Source organism: Coenobita brevimanus, chromosome 21 (genome assembly GCF_032717465.1).
Source record: "Coenobita brevimanus isolate Jiangsu-jjx chromosome 21, ASM3271746v2, whole genome shotgun sequence".
In the NCBI taxonomy this organism is placed as follows: Eukaryota; Metazoa; Arthropoda; class Malacostraca; order Decapoda; family Coenobitidae; genus Coenobita; species Coenobita brevimanus.
In genome coordinates, this window is record NC_136974.1 from 9,888,992 (window position 1) to 9,898,109 (window position 9,118).

Genomic DNA, 9,118 nt, shown 5'->3' on the forward strand with positions numbered 1-9,118 from the left:
TTAACAAAACCAGACTCTAAATTCATTCTGCACAGAGGGACAGAGAAGTAATTATTCACTACACCTTGTAAGATTACAGTTTCATCAGAGGAATTAACATTAGAGCTTAGAACACTGGTCAGCGTAAGGGATTGGCAAGCACCTGTATCACGATATATTTTAACTGATTTCCTGTCATTACTGTCCAGAGGACTGACAAAACCATCAGACAGGAAATTAGCACATGAACTCTTGAGAGTGTCACCCACGTTACTGCTCAAAAGAGGAGCTCCATCATGAGAATTTAAGTTACCCCTCAAAGCAGGTTCAGTTAACTCAGTTAAAGAATTCTGGGAACTCTCAAGAGTGGACACTAGACCAATTGGCTGAATATTTAAAGACTCCTTTTTCTTCACATCACGCTGTCTCCTGAAACATTTCTCCGTAGTATGACCAAGCTTACTACAATAAGTACATTTACTTTTCTGAAATCTAGAGGTGAAGCTGGTATTTCCTTCCTGAGAAACATCATCTTTATTCTCTTTCCTGTTACCTGTACTCTGAGTAGAGGCAACGTACTTACTCTCAGCTTTCCCTTTTTCTTTAGAATATCTCTTGTGAGTGAGAACATATCAGCTAAAACTGCAGCATCAGACAAATTATCTATTCTTTTCTCATCAAGATATAGGCATACATCTTTATATATACACCTCTTGAAGTCCTCCACAAAATCATCTGCTTAAATTTACCAAAATCAGAATCCACATTCTTAGAATTTAATCACTGCTCTAACAGATCTTCTTTGATTTTTGCATACTCAACATGGGATTGCTTATCTTGCTTATATGTTGTCCTAAATTTTACTCTATAAACTTCAGGAACAAGCTCATAGGCCTTAATAATCAAGCTCTTAACTACATCATAATTATCAGATTGATCCTGAGGCAAAGATGCATAAGTTACTTGAACTTTACCGGTGAGAACAGTTTGAAGGAGTACTGGCCAGTACTCCTTGGGCCAATTAAAACCTGTAGCTACCCTCTACTGAAAATACTTTGTTAAATCAGATTCATTAAAAGGAGGGACAACTTTAACATTTTTAGCCACATCAAAATCATCAGAGCTAGATGATCCGGTTCCACCTTGTTTCATGCGATACTCATGGTCTGCCTGAATCCTAGCAAGTTCAACTTGTGCCTGAAACTCAGCCTCCTTAGCACGAGCCTGAAACTCAGCCTCCTTAGCATTTGCCTGAAACTCAGACTCTTCAATACGAGCTTTTGCCTGAAATTCAGCCTCCTTAGCACGAGCCTCCTGCAGGGCTAGCTGTAACTTAGCTAATTCAATCTGCATTTGCTCATTTCGAGGAGTTACATTAAACAAGCTTTCATTAATCATGTCAACAATTTGATCTTTAGAATGATGAGAGCGAACAGCAATTCCCAATTGTTGAGCAACAAGCTTAAGTTCATTCTTTGTTCTGTTTTCTACATCACACACTGTTTGCACATTTGACAAAAAATCTTTGGCTTCATCAAGTGTAGAAATAGTAGACATCATGAATAAATCACAGTCACAAAATATCAAACAATATCCTTATGATAATATCCTGAATATCCTGATAAGAGGTCGCCAAATTTATGTTACGGAACAGAGAAAGATAATGTACACTTTAAGTGAGAATACTAAAAATCACTACTGTCCCGTAAAGTTCCAGGTTCAAAACAAAAGAGTTAGGTAAAATTACAGGTTAAAGATTAATGCTCAAACTAACAACAAAACATTCAGGACTCATAAGGATAATGTAATGGCAAAAACAGGTTAAATATATGGTTAACTGCAATAGCCTCTATTAACACGAAATTAGCATGAGTAAATTTATCTAAGTCAGCCCTGATAAAATGAAAATACACTGGGTAATGCTCAGTTAATGCAAGATAAATTATTACAGATGCAAAATAATATTAAAACTGGCTGACAAAGTGAATCCCACATAAATTACAAAAAAAAATTCACTAGGCCTACAAATCAACACCTTATGCTATACAGTACAAGGAAAAAATGCAATAACACTTATACTCAAATTACACAGCTGCTAGATGGTTGGAGACTTCCTGAGCACTCACAAGAATAACTGTACAGGGGAGGACAGAGATGTGAACAAAATGAGGAGTAGATCTAAGTGGCAATGATGCAGAAACTGAGTTCATTATATAGGGGCCAGCAGAGCTTGATACAACTTATAAGAAGGACGCACAAATGAAGCCATGGGGACAAAGAGCTGACAATCCCGCTCTGAACAACAGAAAGGACGACTTACTCTACTATAACGGTAGAAGGGGGAGACTGAGGCAGAACACGCTTGTGATCAAACATGCAGCATACTGTGCGTTAAAATTACACAAAGGATCATGAAATCATAGGCTATGTAACACCTCCCCACAAAGAAAAAAGAAATTTACAAAGGAAATTTCTTATTACTCTAAAACAATCTGTATATGGCATTACAGAACATGCAAAAGTCTTTCCTAATGTTACAAAACATGAGATCTCCCTAGCACGTTCAGTCATAGGTACTTGCCAGTATCCCTTTAACAAATCAAACTTACTTATGTACCTAGCCTTTCCGATCTTGTCTATGCAATCTTCCACACGAGGGAGAGGGTAAGTGTCTGTTTTGGTTATCTGATTAACACGTCTGTAGTCAATGCAAAGCCGCTGTAACCCACCTGGCTTAGGGACTAGAGTGACAGGAGAACTCCACTCACTCTGACAGGGCTCAATCATCTTGTGGTCCAACAGGTAGCCAAGCTCCTGCTGGATAAGAGGAACTTTCACTGGGTTCACACGGTAAGGAGGCAGTTTAATTGGCTTTGCGTCTCCAACATCGACATCATGCATCAACACAGTGGTTCTTCCTGGAGTGGCACGGAACACTTGCGGGTACTCCTGCAGTAATGCCGAAAACTCCTGCCTTTTCTTGGGAGGTAGATGAGAAAGCTTAGTCTGGAGATCATTCATGATATCAGGATTCTTCCCCAAACTATCACTCAGGCTCATACTGCATGGGAGAGCTTCACTTGCAGACTTGGGTGGAACAGCTACAGTGCAGACTGGATTATTTTCGTCCCGCCTGTGATATAACTTTAGCATGTTGATGTGATATAGTTGCTTGTTCTTTCTACGATCTGGTGTGGCGATGACATAGTTGACATCACTGAGTTTCTTCTCCACGAAATAAGGACCACTAAACTTGGCTTGAAGAGGTTGCCCATGCACTGGTAGCAGAATCAAAACCTGATCTCCTGGCTGAAAGTGGCTTAACCTGGACTTCTTATCATACCAAGTCTTCATCTTCTCCTGAGCAGCTCCTAAATTCTCTCGCGCCAGTTGTAAAGCAGTGGACAGCCGTTCTTTGAACTTCATCACATACTCCAGCAGGTTGACGTCATCTTCCTCCGACAGCCAGCATTCCTTGAGTAGCTTAAGGGGTCCTCTTACTTCATGGCCAAACAGCAGTTCAAAAGGTGAGAAGCCCAGTGATTCATTTGGAGATTCTCTTGTGGCAAACACAACGAATGGAAGACCTTTATCCCAGTCTTTCTGATGTTCCAAACAGTATTTCTTGAGCATCGATTTGAGCGTTTGATGATATCTCTCCAACGCTCCTTGGGTCTGGGGATGGTAAGCTGAAGACGTGATCTGGGTGATGCCCAACTCTTTCAGAGACTGCTTGAAAACATTCGACATGAAATTACTTCCCCGGTCTGACTGTACCTCCTTGGGCAGACCAAACTTTGCGAAGAACCCTAGCATTTCCTTAACCACGTTCTTTGCTGAGATATTTCTAAGTGGAATGGCTTCAGGATAACGAGTAGCCATATCAATCAGGGTCAACACATAAGAAAATCCTGAAGAAGTCTTAGGAAGAGGGCCCACAATATCCACCAACACACGGGTGAAAGGCGCCTCAAAAGGCGGAATGGGAACTAGAGGTGCAACCTTTTCAGTCTGATTATACTTCCCCACAACTTGACAGATGTGACAAGACTTACAATACCAGGAAACATCCCTGAAGATACCTGGCCAATAGAAGTGTTTCAAAATGCGTGCCACAGTCTTCCTCACTCCAAGGTGTCCTGCCAAACTGGAATCATGAGCCACTCTAATGATATCCTGCCTACAAACACGAGGGATGACAACTTGATGTACAACCTCCCATTCACAGTCGGCTGATGCTGTTGGGGGTCTCCACTTCCTCATAAGTACTCCTGACTTTATATAATAACAAGTAGAAGCACCGGCTGACTCTTCTTCACTGTAAGCAGAGTTAGCTAGACCTTTCAACTCAGGGTTAGCAACCTGCAACTCAACAAACTCTTGACGAGACAAATTATCAACACTATGCGGTACTGCCTTATCTGGTGAGTGATCCAAATTAGCAAGAAAAGTGTCAGCTAGGATAACATCATCATCATCATTATCCTCTAAATCACCAGTAACTTTAGACTTAGACCTAGTGACAGCACATGCAGGGAACACATCAGGGACATCACAATCCTGGGACGCAGCCACTGGGTCACTAGACAACTGAGGAGCTGGACACACTTGACTTCCACCAATATCATTTCCAAATAAGAAAGTTACACCTGACATTGGGAGTGTCTCAACCAACCCAACCATAACGGACCCATTAACAAAACCAGACTCTAAATTCACTCTGCACAGAGGGACAGAGATTCCTTACACCTTGTAAGATTACAGTTTCATCAGAGGAATTAACATTAGAGCTTAGAACACTGGTCAGCATAAGGGATTGGCAAGCACCTGTATCACGATATATTTTAACTGATTTCCTGTCATTACTGTCCAGAGGACTGACAAAACCATCAGACAGGAAATTAGCACATGAACTCTTGAGAGTGTCACCCACGTTACTGCTCAAAAGAGGAGCTCCATCATGAGAATTTAACCCTTTCAGGCACAGTCGCGCGATTCGCGTGATGTCGGCTTGCACTCCGCCAGACACAGTCACGCGACTCGCGTCCTTAAGGCCCCTTCAAGGCCCAAAAATATTCGTCAGAAAAAAACTTATAGGCCGATTTGCGTGATTTTTTGGCGCGTCTTAGGGTAGCCAAGGCCTACTGGAGGTAAGTCATTGGCAACACTGCTTTGCCTTATCAGCCTCAGCCCGCTCCCTCCAACCTCAGTGTTTGTTGAGCAGTCAGCCAGTGATGTTTGACAGCTCGTGGTTCCCTTTAAATCGTCCATAATTCTCCTCCTCTTGCCCAAGGCAAAGACCCTATTGAATCAGTGAGATAATACATTGTATGTGAACATATAGTGATGTGATATTGTTGATGGAACATTCATATATGTATTGAAAAGCAATTCTGGCCGTTAGCAATCGTTGGGCCTTGGAGCCAGACACATGGTCAGTGTAGCGGGGTTGCACCACTCCACCTCCCCCGTAGGCCGTATGGCGTGAGTGGAAATACGTATATAAATGAAGCCAAGGCATAAATATATATTGTGTGAAACATACTGTGGATGGCTTGGTGAAATTATGGAGCCAGCAAGCGTTATGTGTGGCATGAAACAGTGTTGTGAAGGGGCAAACCTGAAGTTGGGAGGGGAGAATTACCGGTGTTTTTAGGGCTGGAATTATTGTGATTCTGATAGTGTAAATGCGTATGGAATTGTATGAAATATACGTCAAACAAGCTGCGAGTTTCCGTGAACGAGTGTGGTGTGTGCTAAAAATAGCGTTGCCTCATGCTCTCAGGGGAGAAGCTGACTCACACACACACACTACATAACTCCTTATCTTCAAATCCGTGGTCTAACTGGATCAACACCCCTGGAGGAAGTGAGTTCTGCAAATTTTGTTGATATATGTAATAATCTATTACCATTACCTCTCACACTTTCAGACAAATATCCATTTTCTCCTACAGATTACACATATGAAAGAAAGTAAATCTCCACAGCAGTAACTATAGAAGAGTTATGTTTATGTGTAGTAGGTTATAACAATAGAAAAACATCCATGGAAGATGTAATAGTCTGTACAGATAGGGGAAAAAGAAAGTTAGTAGCATAGTCTTCAGGCCGGTGTACGAGGAAGAAACAGTGTGTGTAAAAGTTGGTAGCGATCGGAAGAGTAACCTCACTTTGTCGGCCAATTACTCGAAAACTATTAGACTTATCGATTTCCTGTTACAACCATCATCAATACCACTAAATTCTACGTAAGATCAATACCAGAATGTAAGCCTTTGGTAGCGTTTTGGGTGTAAAAGGCGAGAGAAATGTTTTTGTTCCTAGCGGTCGTTGTGTGACATGACAAGCGCTCGGAGTAATAACATCATTTTGTCGGCCAATTACTCGAAAACTATTAGACTTATCGATTTCCTGTTACAACCATCATCAATACCACTAAATTCTACGTAAGATCAATACCAGAATGTAAGCCTTTGGTAGCGTTTTGGGGGGTAAAAGGCGAGAGAAATGTTTTTGTTCCTAGCGGTTGTTGTGTGACATGACAAGCGCTCGGAGTAATAACATCATTTTGTCGGCCAGTTACTCGAAAACTATTAGACTTATCGATTTTCTGTTACAACCATCATCAATATCACTAAATTCTATGTATGATCAATACCAAAATGTAAGCCTTTTGTAGCGTTTTGGGGGATAAAAGGCGAGGGAAATGTTTTTCCCTCGCGTTTATCAGTGACATTCGCTCGGAGTAATAACCTCACTTTGTCGGCCAATTACTCGAAAACTATTAGACTTATCGATTTTCTGTTACAACCATCATCAATACCACTAAATTCTACGTAAGATCAATACCAGAATGTAAGCCTTTGGTAGCGTTTTGGGGGTAAAAGGCGAGGAAATGTTTTTCCTCGCATTTGTTATCAGTGACAAGCGCTCGGAGTAATAACCTCACTTTGTCGGCCAATTACTCGAAAACTGTTTGACTTATCGATTTTCTGTAACAACCATGATCTATACCACTAAATTCTACGTATGATCAATACCAAAATGTAAGCATTATGTTACGTTTTGTGCGATAAAAGACGGTGGAAATGAGTGTCTCTTCCCGGCTGTTACCATTGAGAAAGGCTCGTAGTAATACTCTCATTTTCTCTGCCAATTACTCGGAAACTATTGGACGTATCGATTTCACGTTTGAACCATGATGAAGAGCAGGAAATTCTATATATGTACAATACATAAAAATGTAATATTTCTCATAAGAATTCGTGGTTACGTAGACGGGAACATTGCGTACGCCATGCGCGCATCACGAAAGTCAATCACGCACGGAGTGCCTTGTACTTAGTTTCGATTTACTCGAGAACTATGAGGCGTATGGGGTTTTCCCGTCACAGTGGGAAAGCTGGATAATGGGGGCATATTACTATGTAATAAAAACGTTAGGTCCCTGGGAAAACTTAGCTCTCAGAGGTCAGTGAAAATTTTTCGAAAATGGCTCTCAGTTTTTGACCATTTTCTCGAAAAGTATACATCGTATCTAAACCAGATTGGTTTCGTTAGAAAGCTGATGAAATTCTCTATGAAAAAATATTAGATCATTTTCCTGTAGGATGGAAAACATTCAAACGGTGATGTTGGGAAGTCAAAAATGTTTACTCGACATGCCTTCCAGGGCTCATAACTTTCTGTGCTGTTGTTTTCCTGTGTTTTGGTCATGTTTATCAGATAGAACAAACATCCATGCATACCTGGACATAGGTTTCATGGGAATACATTGATTTTGGGGGGGCGAAAATAAGGCAAGAATGTGTTTCATTCGCTCAAATTTGCTCAAATTTGCCGCGCGCGCGCTCACCGGCCGGGCGGCTTCGTAGTCGAAATTCCGGGATCAGAAAACTTATTGAAACTTATCGTGCGCGAAAGGGTTAAGTTACCCCTCAAAGCAGGTTCAGTTAACTCAGTTAAAGAATTCTGGGAACTCTCAAGAGTGGACACTAGACCAATTGACTGAATATTTAAAGACTCCTTTTTCTTCACATCACGCTGTCTCCTGAAACATTTCTCCATAGTATGACCAAGCTTACTACAATAAGTACATTTACTTTTCTGAAATCTAGAGGTGAAGCTGGTATTTACTTCCTGAGAAACATCATCTTTATTCTCTTTCCTGTTACCTGTACTCTGAGTAGAGGCAACGTACTTACTCTCAGCTTTCCCTTTTTCTTTAGAATATCTCTTGTGAGTGAGAACATATCAGCTAAAACTGCAGCATCAGACAAATTATCTATTCTTTTCTCATCAAGATATAGGCATACATCTTTATAAATACACCTCTTGAAGTCCTCCAGCAAAATCATCTGCTTAAATTTACCAAAATCAGAATCCACATTCTTAGAATTTAATCACTGCTCTAACAGATCTTCTTTGATTTTTGCATACTCAACATGGGATTGCTTATCTTGCTTATATGTTGTCCTAAATTTTACTCTATAAACTTCAGGAACAAGCTCACAGGCCTTAAAAATCAAGGTCTTAACTACATCATAATTATCAGATTGATCCTGTGAGAACAGTTTGAAGGAGTACTGGCCAGTACTCCTTGGGCCAATTAAAACCTGTAGCTACCCTCTCAAACAACTGAAAATACTTTGTTAAATCAGATTCATTAAAAGGAGGGACAACTTTAACATTTTAAGCCACATCAAAATCATCAGAGCTAGATGATCCGGTTCCACCTTGTTTCATGCGATACTCAAGGTCTGCCTGAATCCTAACAAGTTCAACTTGTGCCTGAACCTCAGCCTCCTTAGCACGAGCCTGAAACTCAGCCTCCTTAGCATTTGCCTGAAACTCAGACTCTTCAATACGAGCTTTTGCCTGAAATTCAGCCTCCTTAGCACGAGCCTCCTGCAGGGCTAGCTGTAACTTAGCTAATTCAATCTGCATTTGCTCATTTCGAGGAGTTACATTAAACAAGCTTTCATTAATCATGTCAACAATTTGATCTTTAGAATGATGAGAGCGAACAGCAATTCCCAATTGTTGAGCAACAAGCTTAAGTTCATTCTTTGTTCTGTTTTCTACATCACACACTGTTTGCACATTTGACAAAAAATCTTTGGCTTCATCAAGTGTA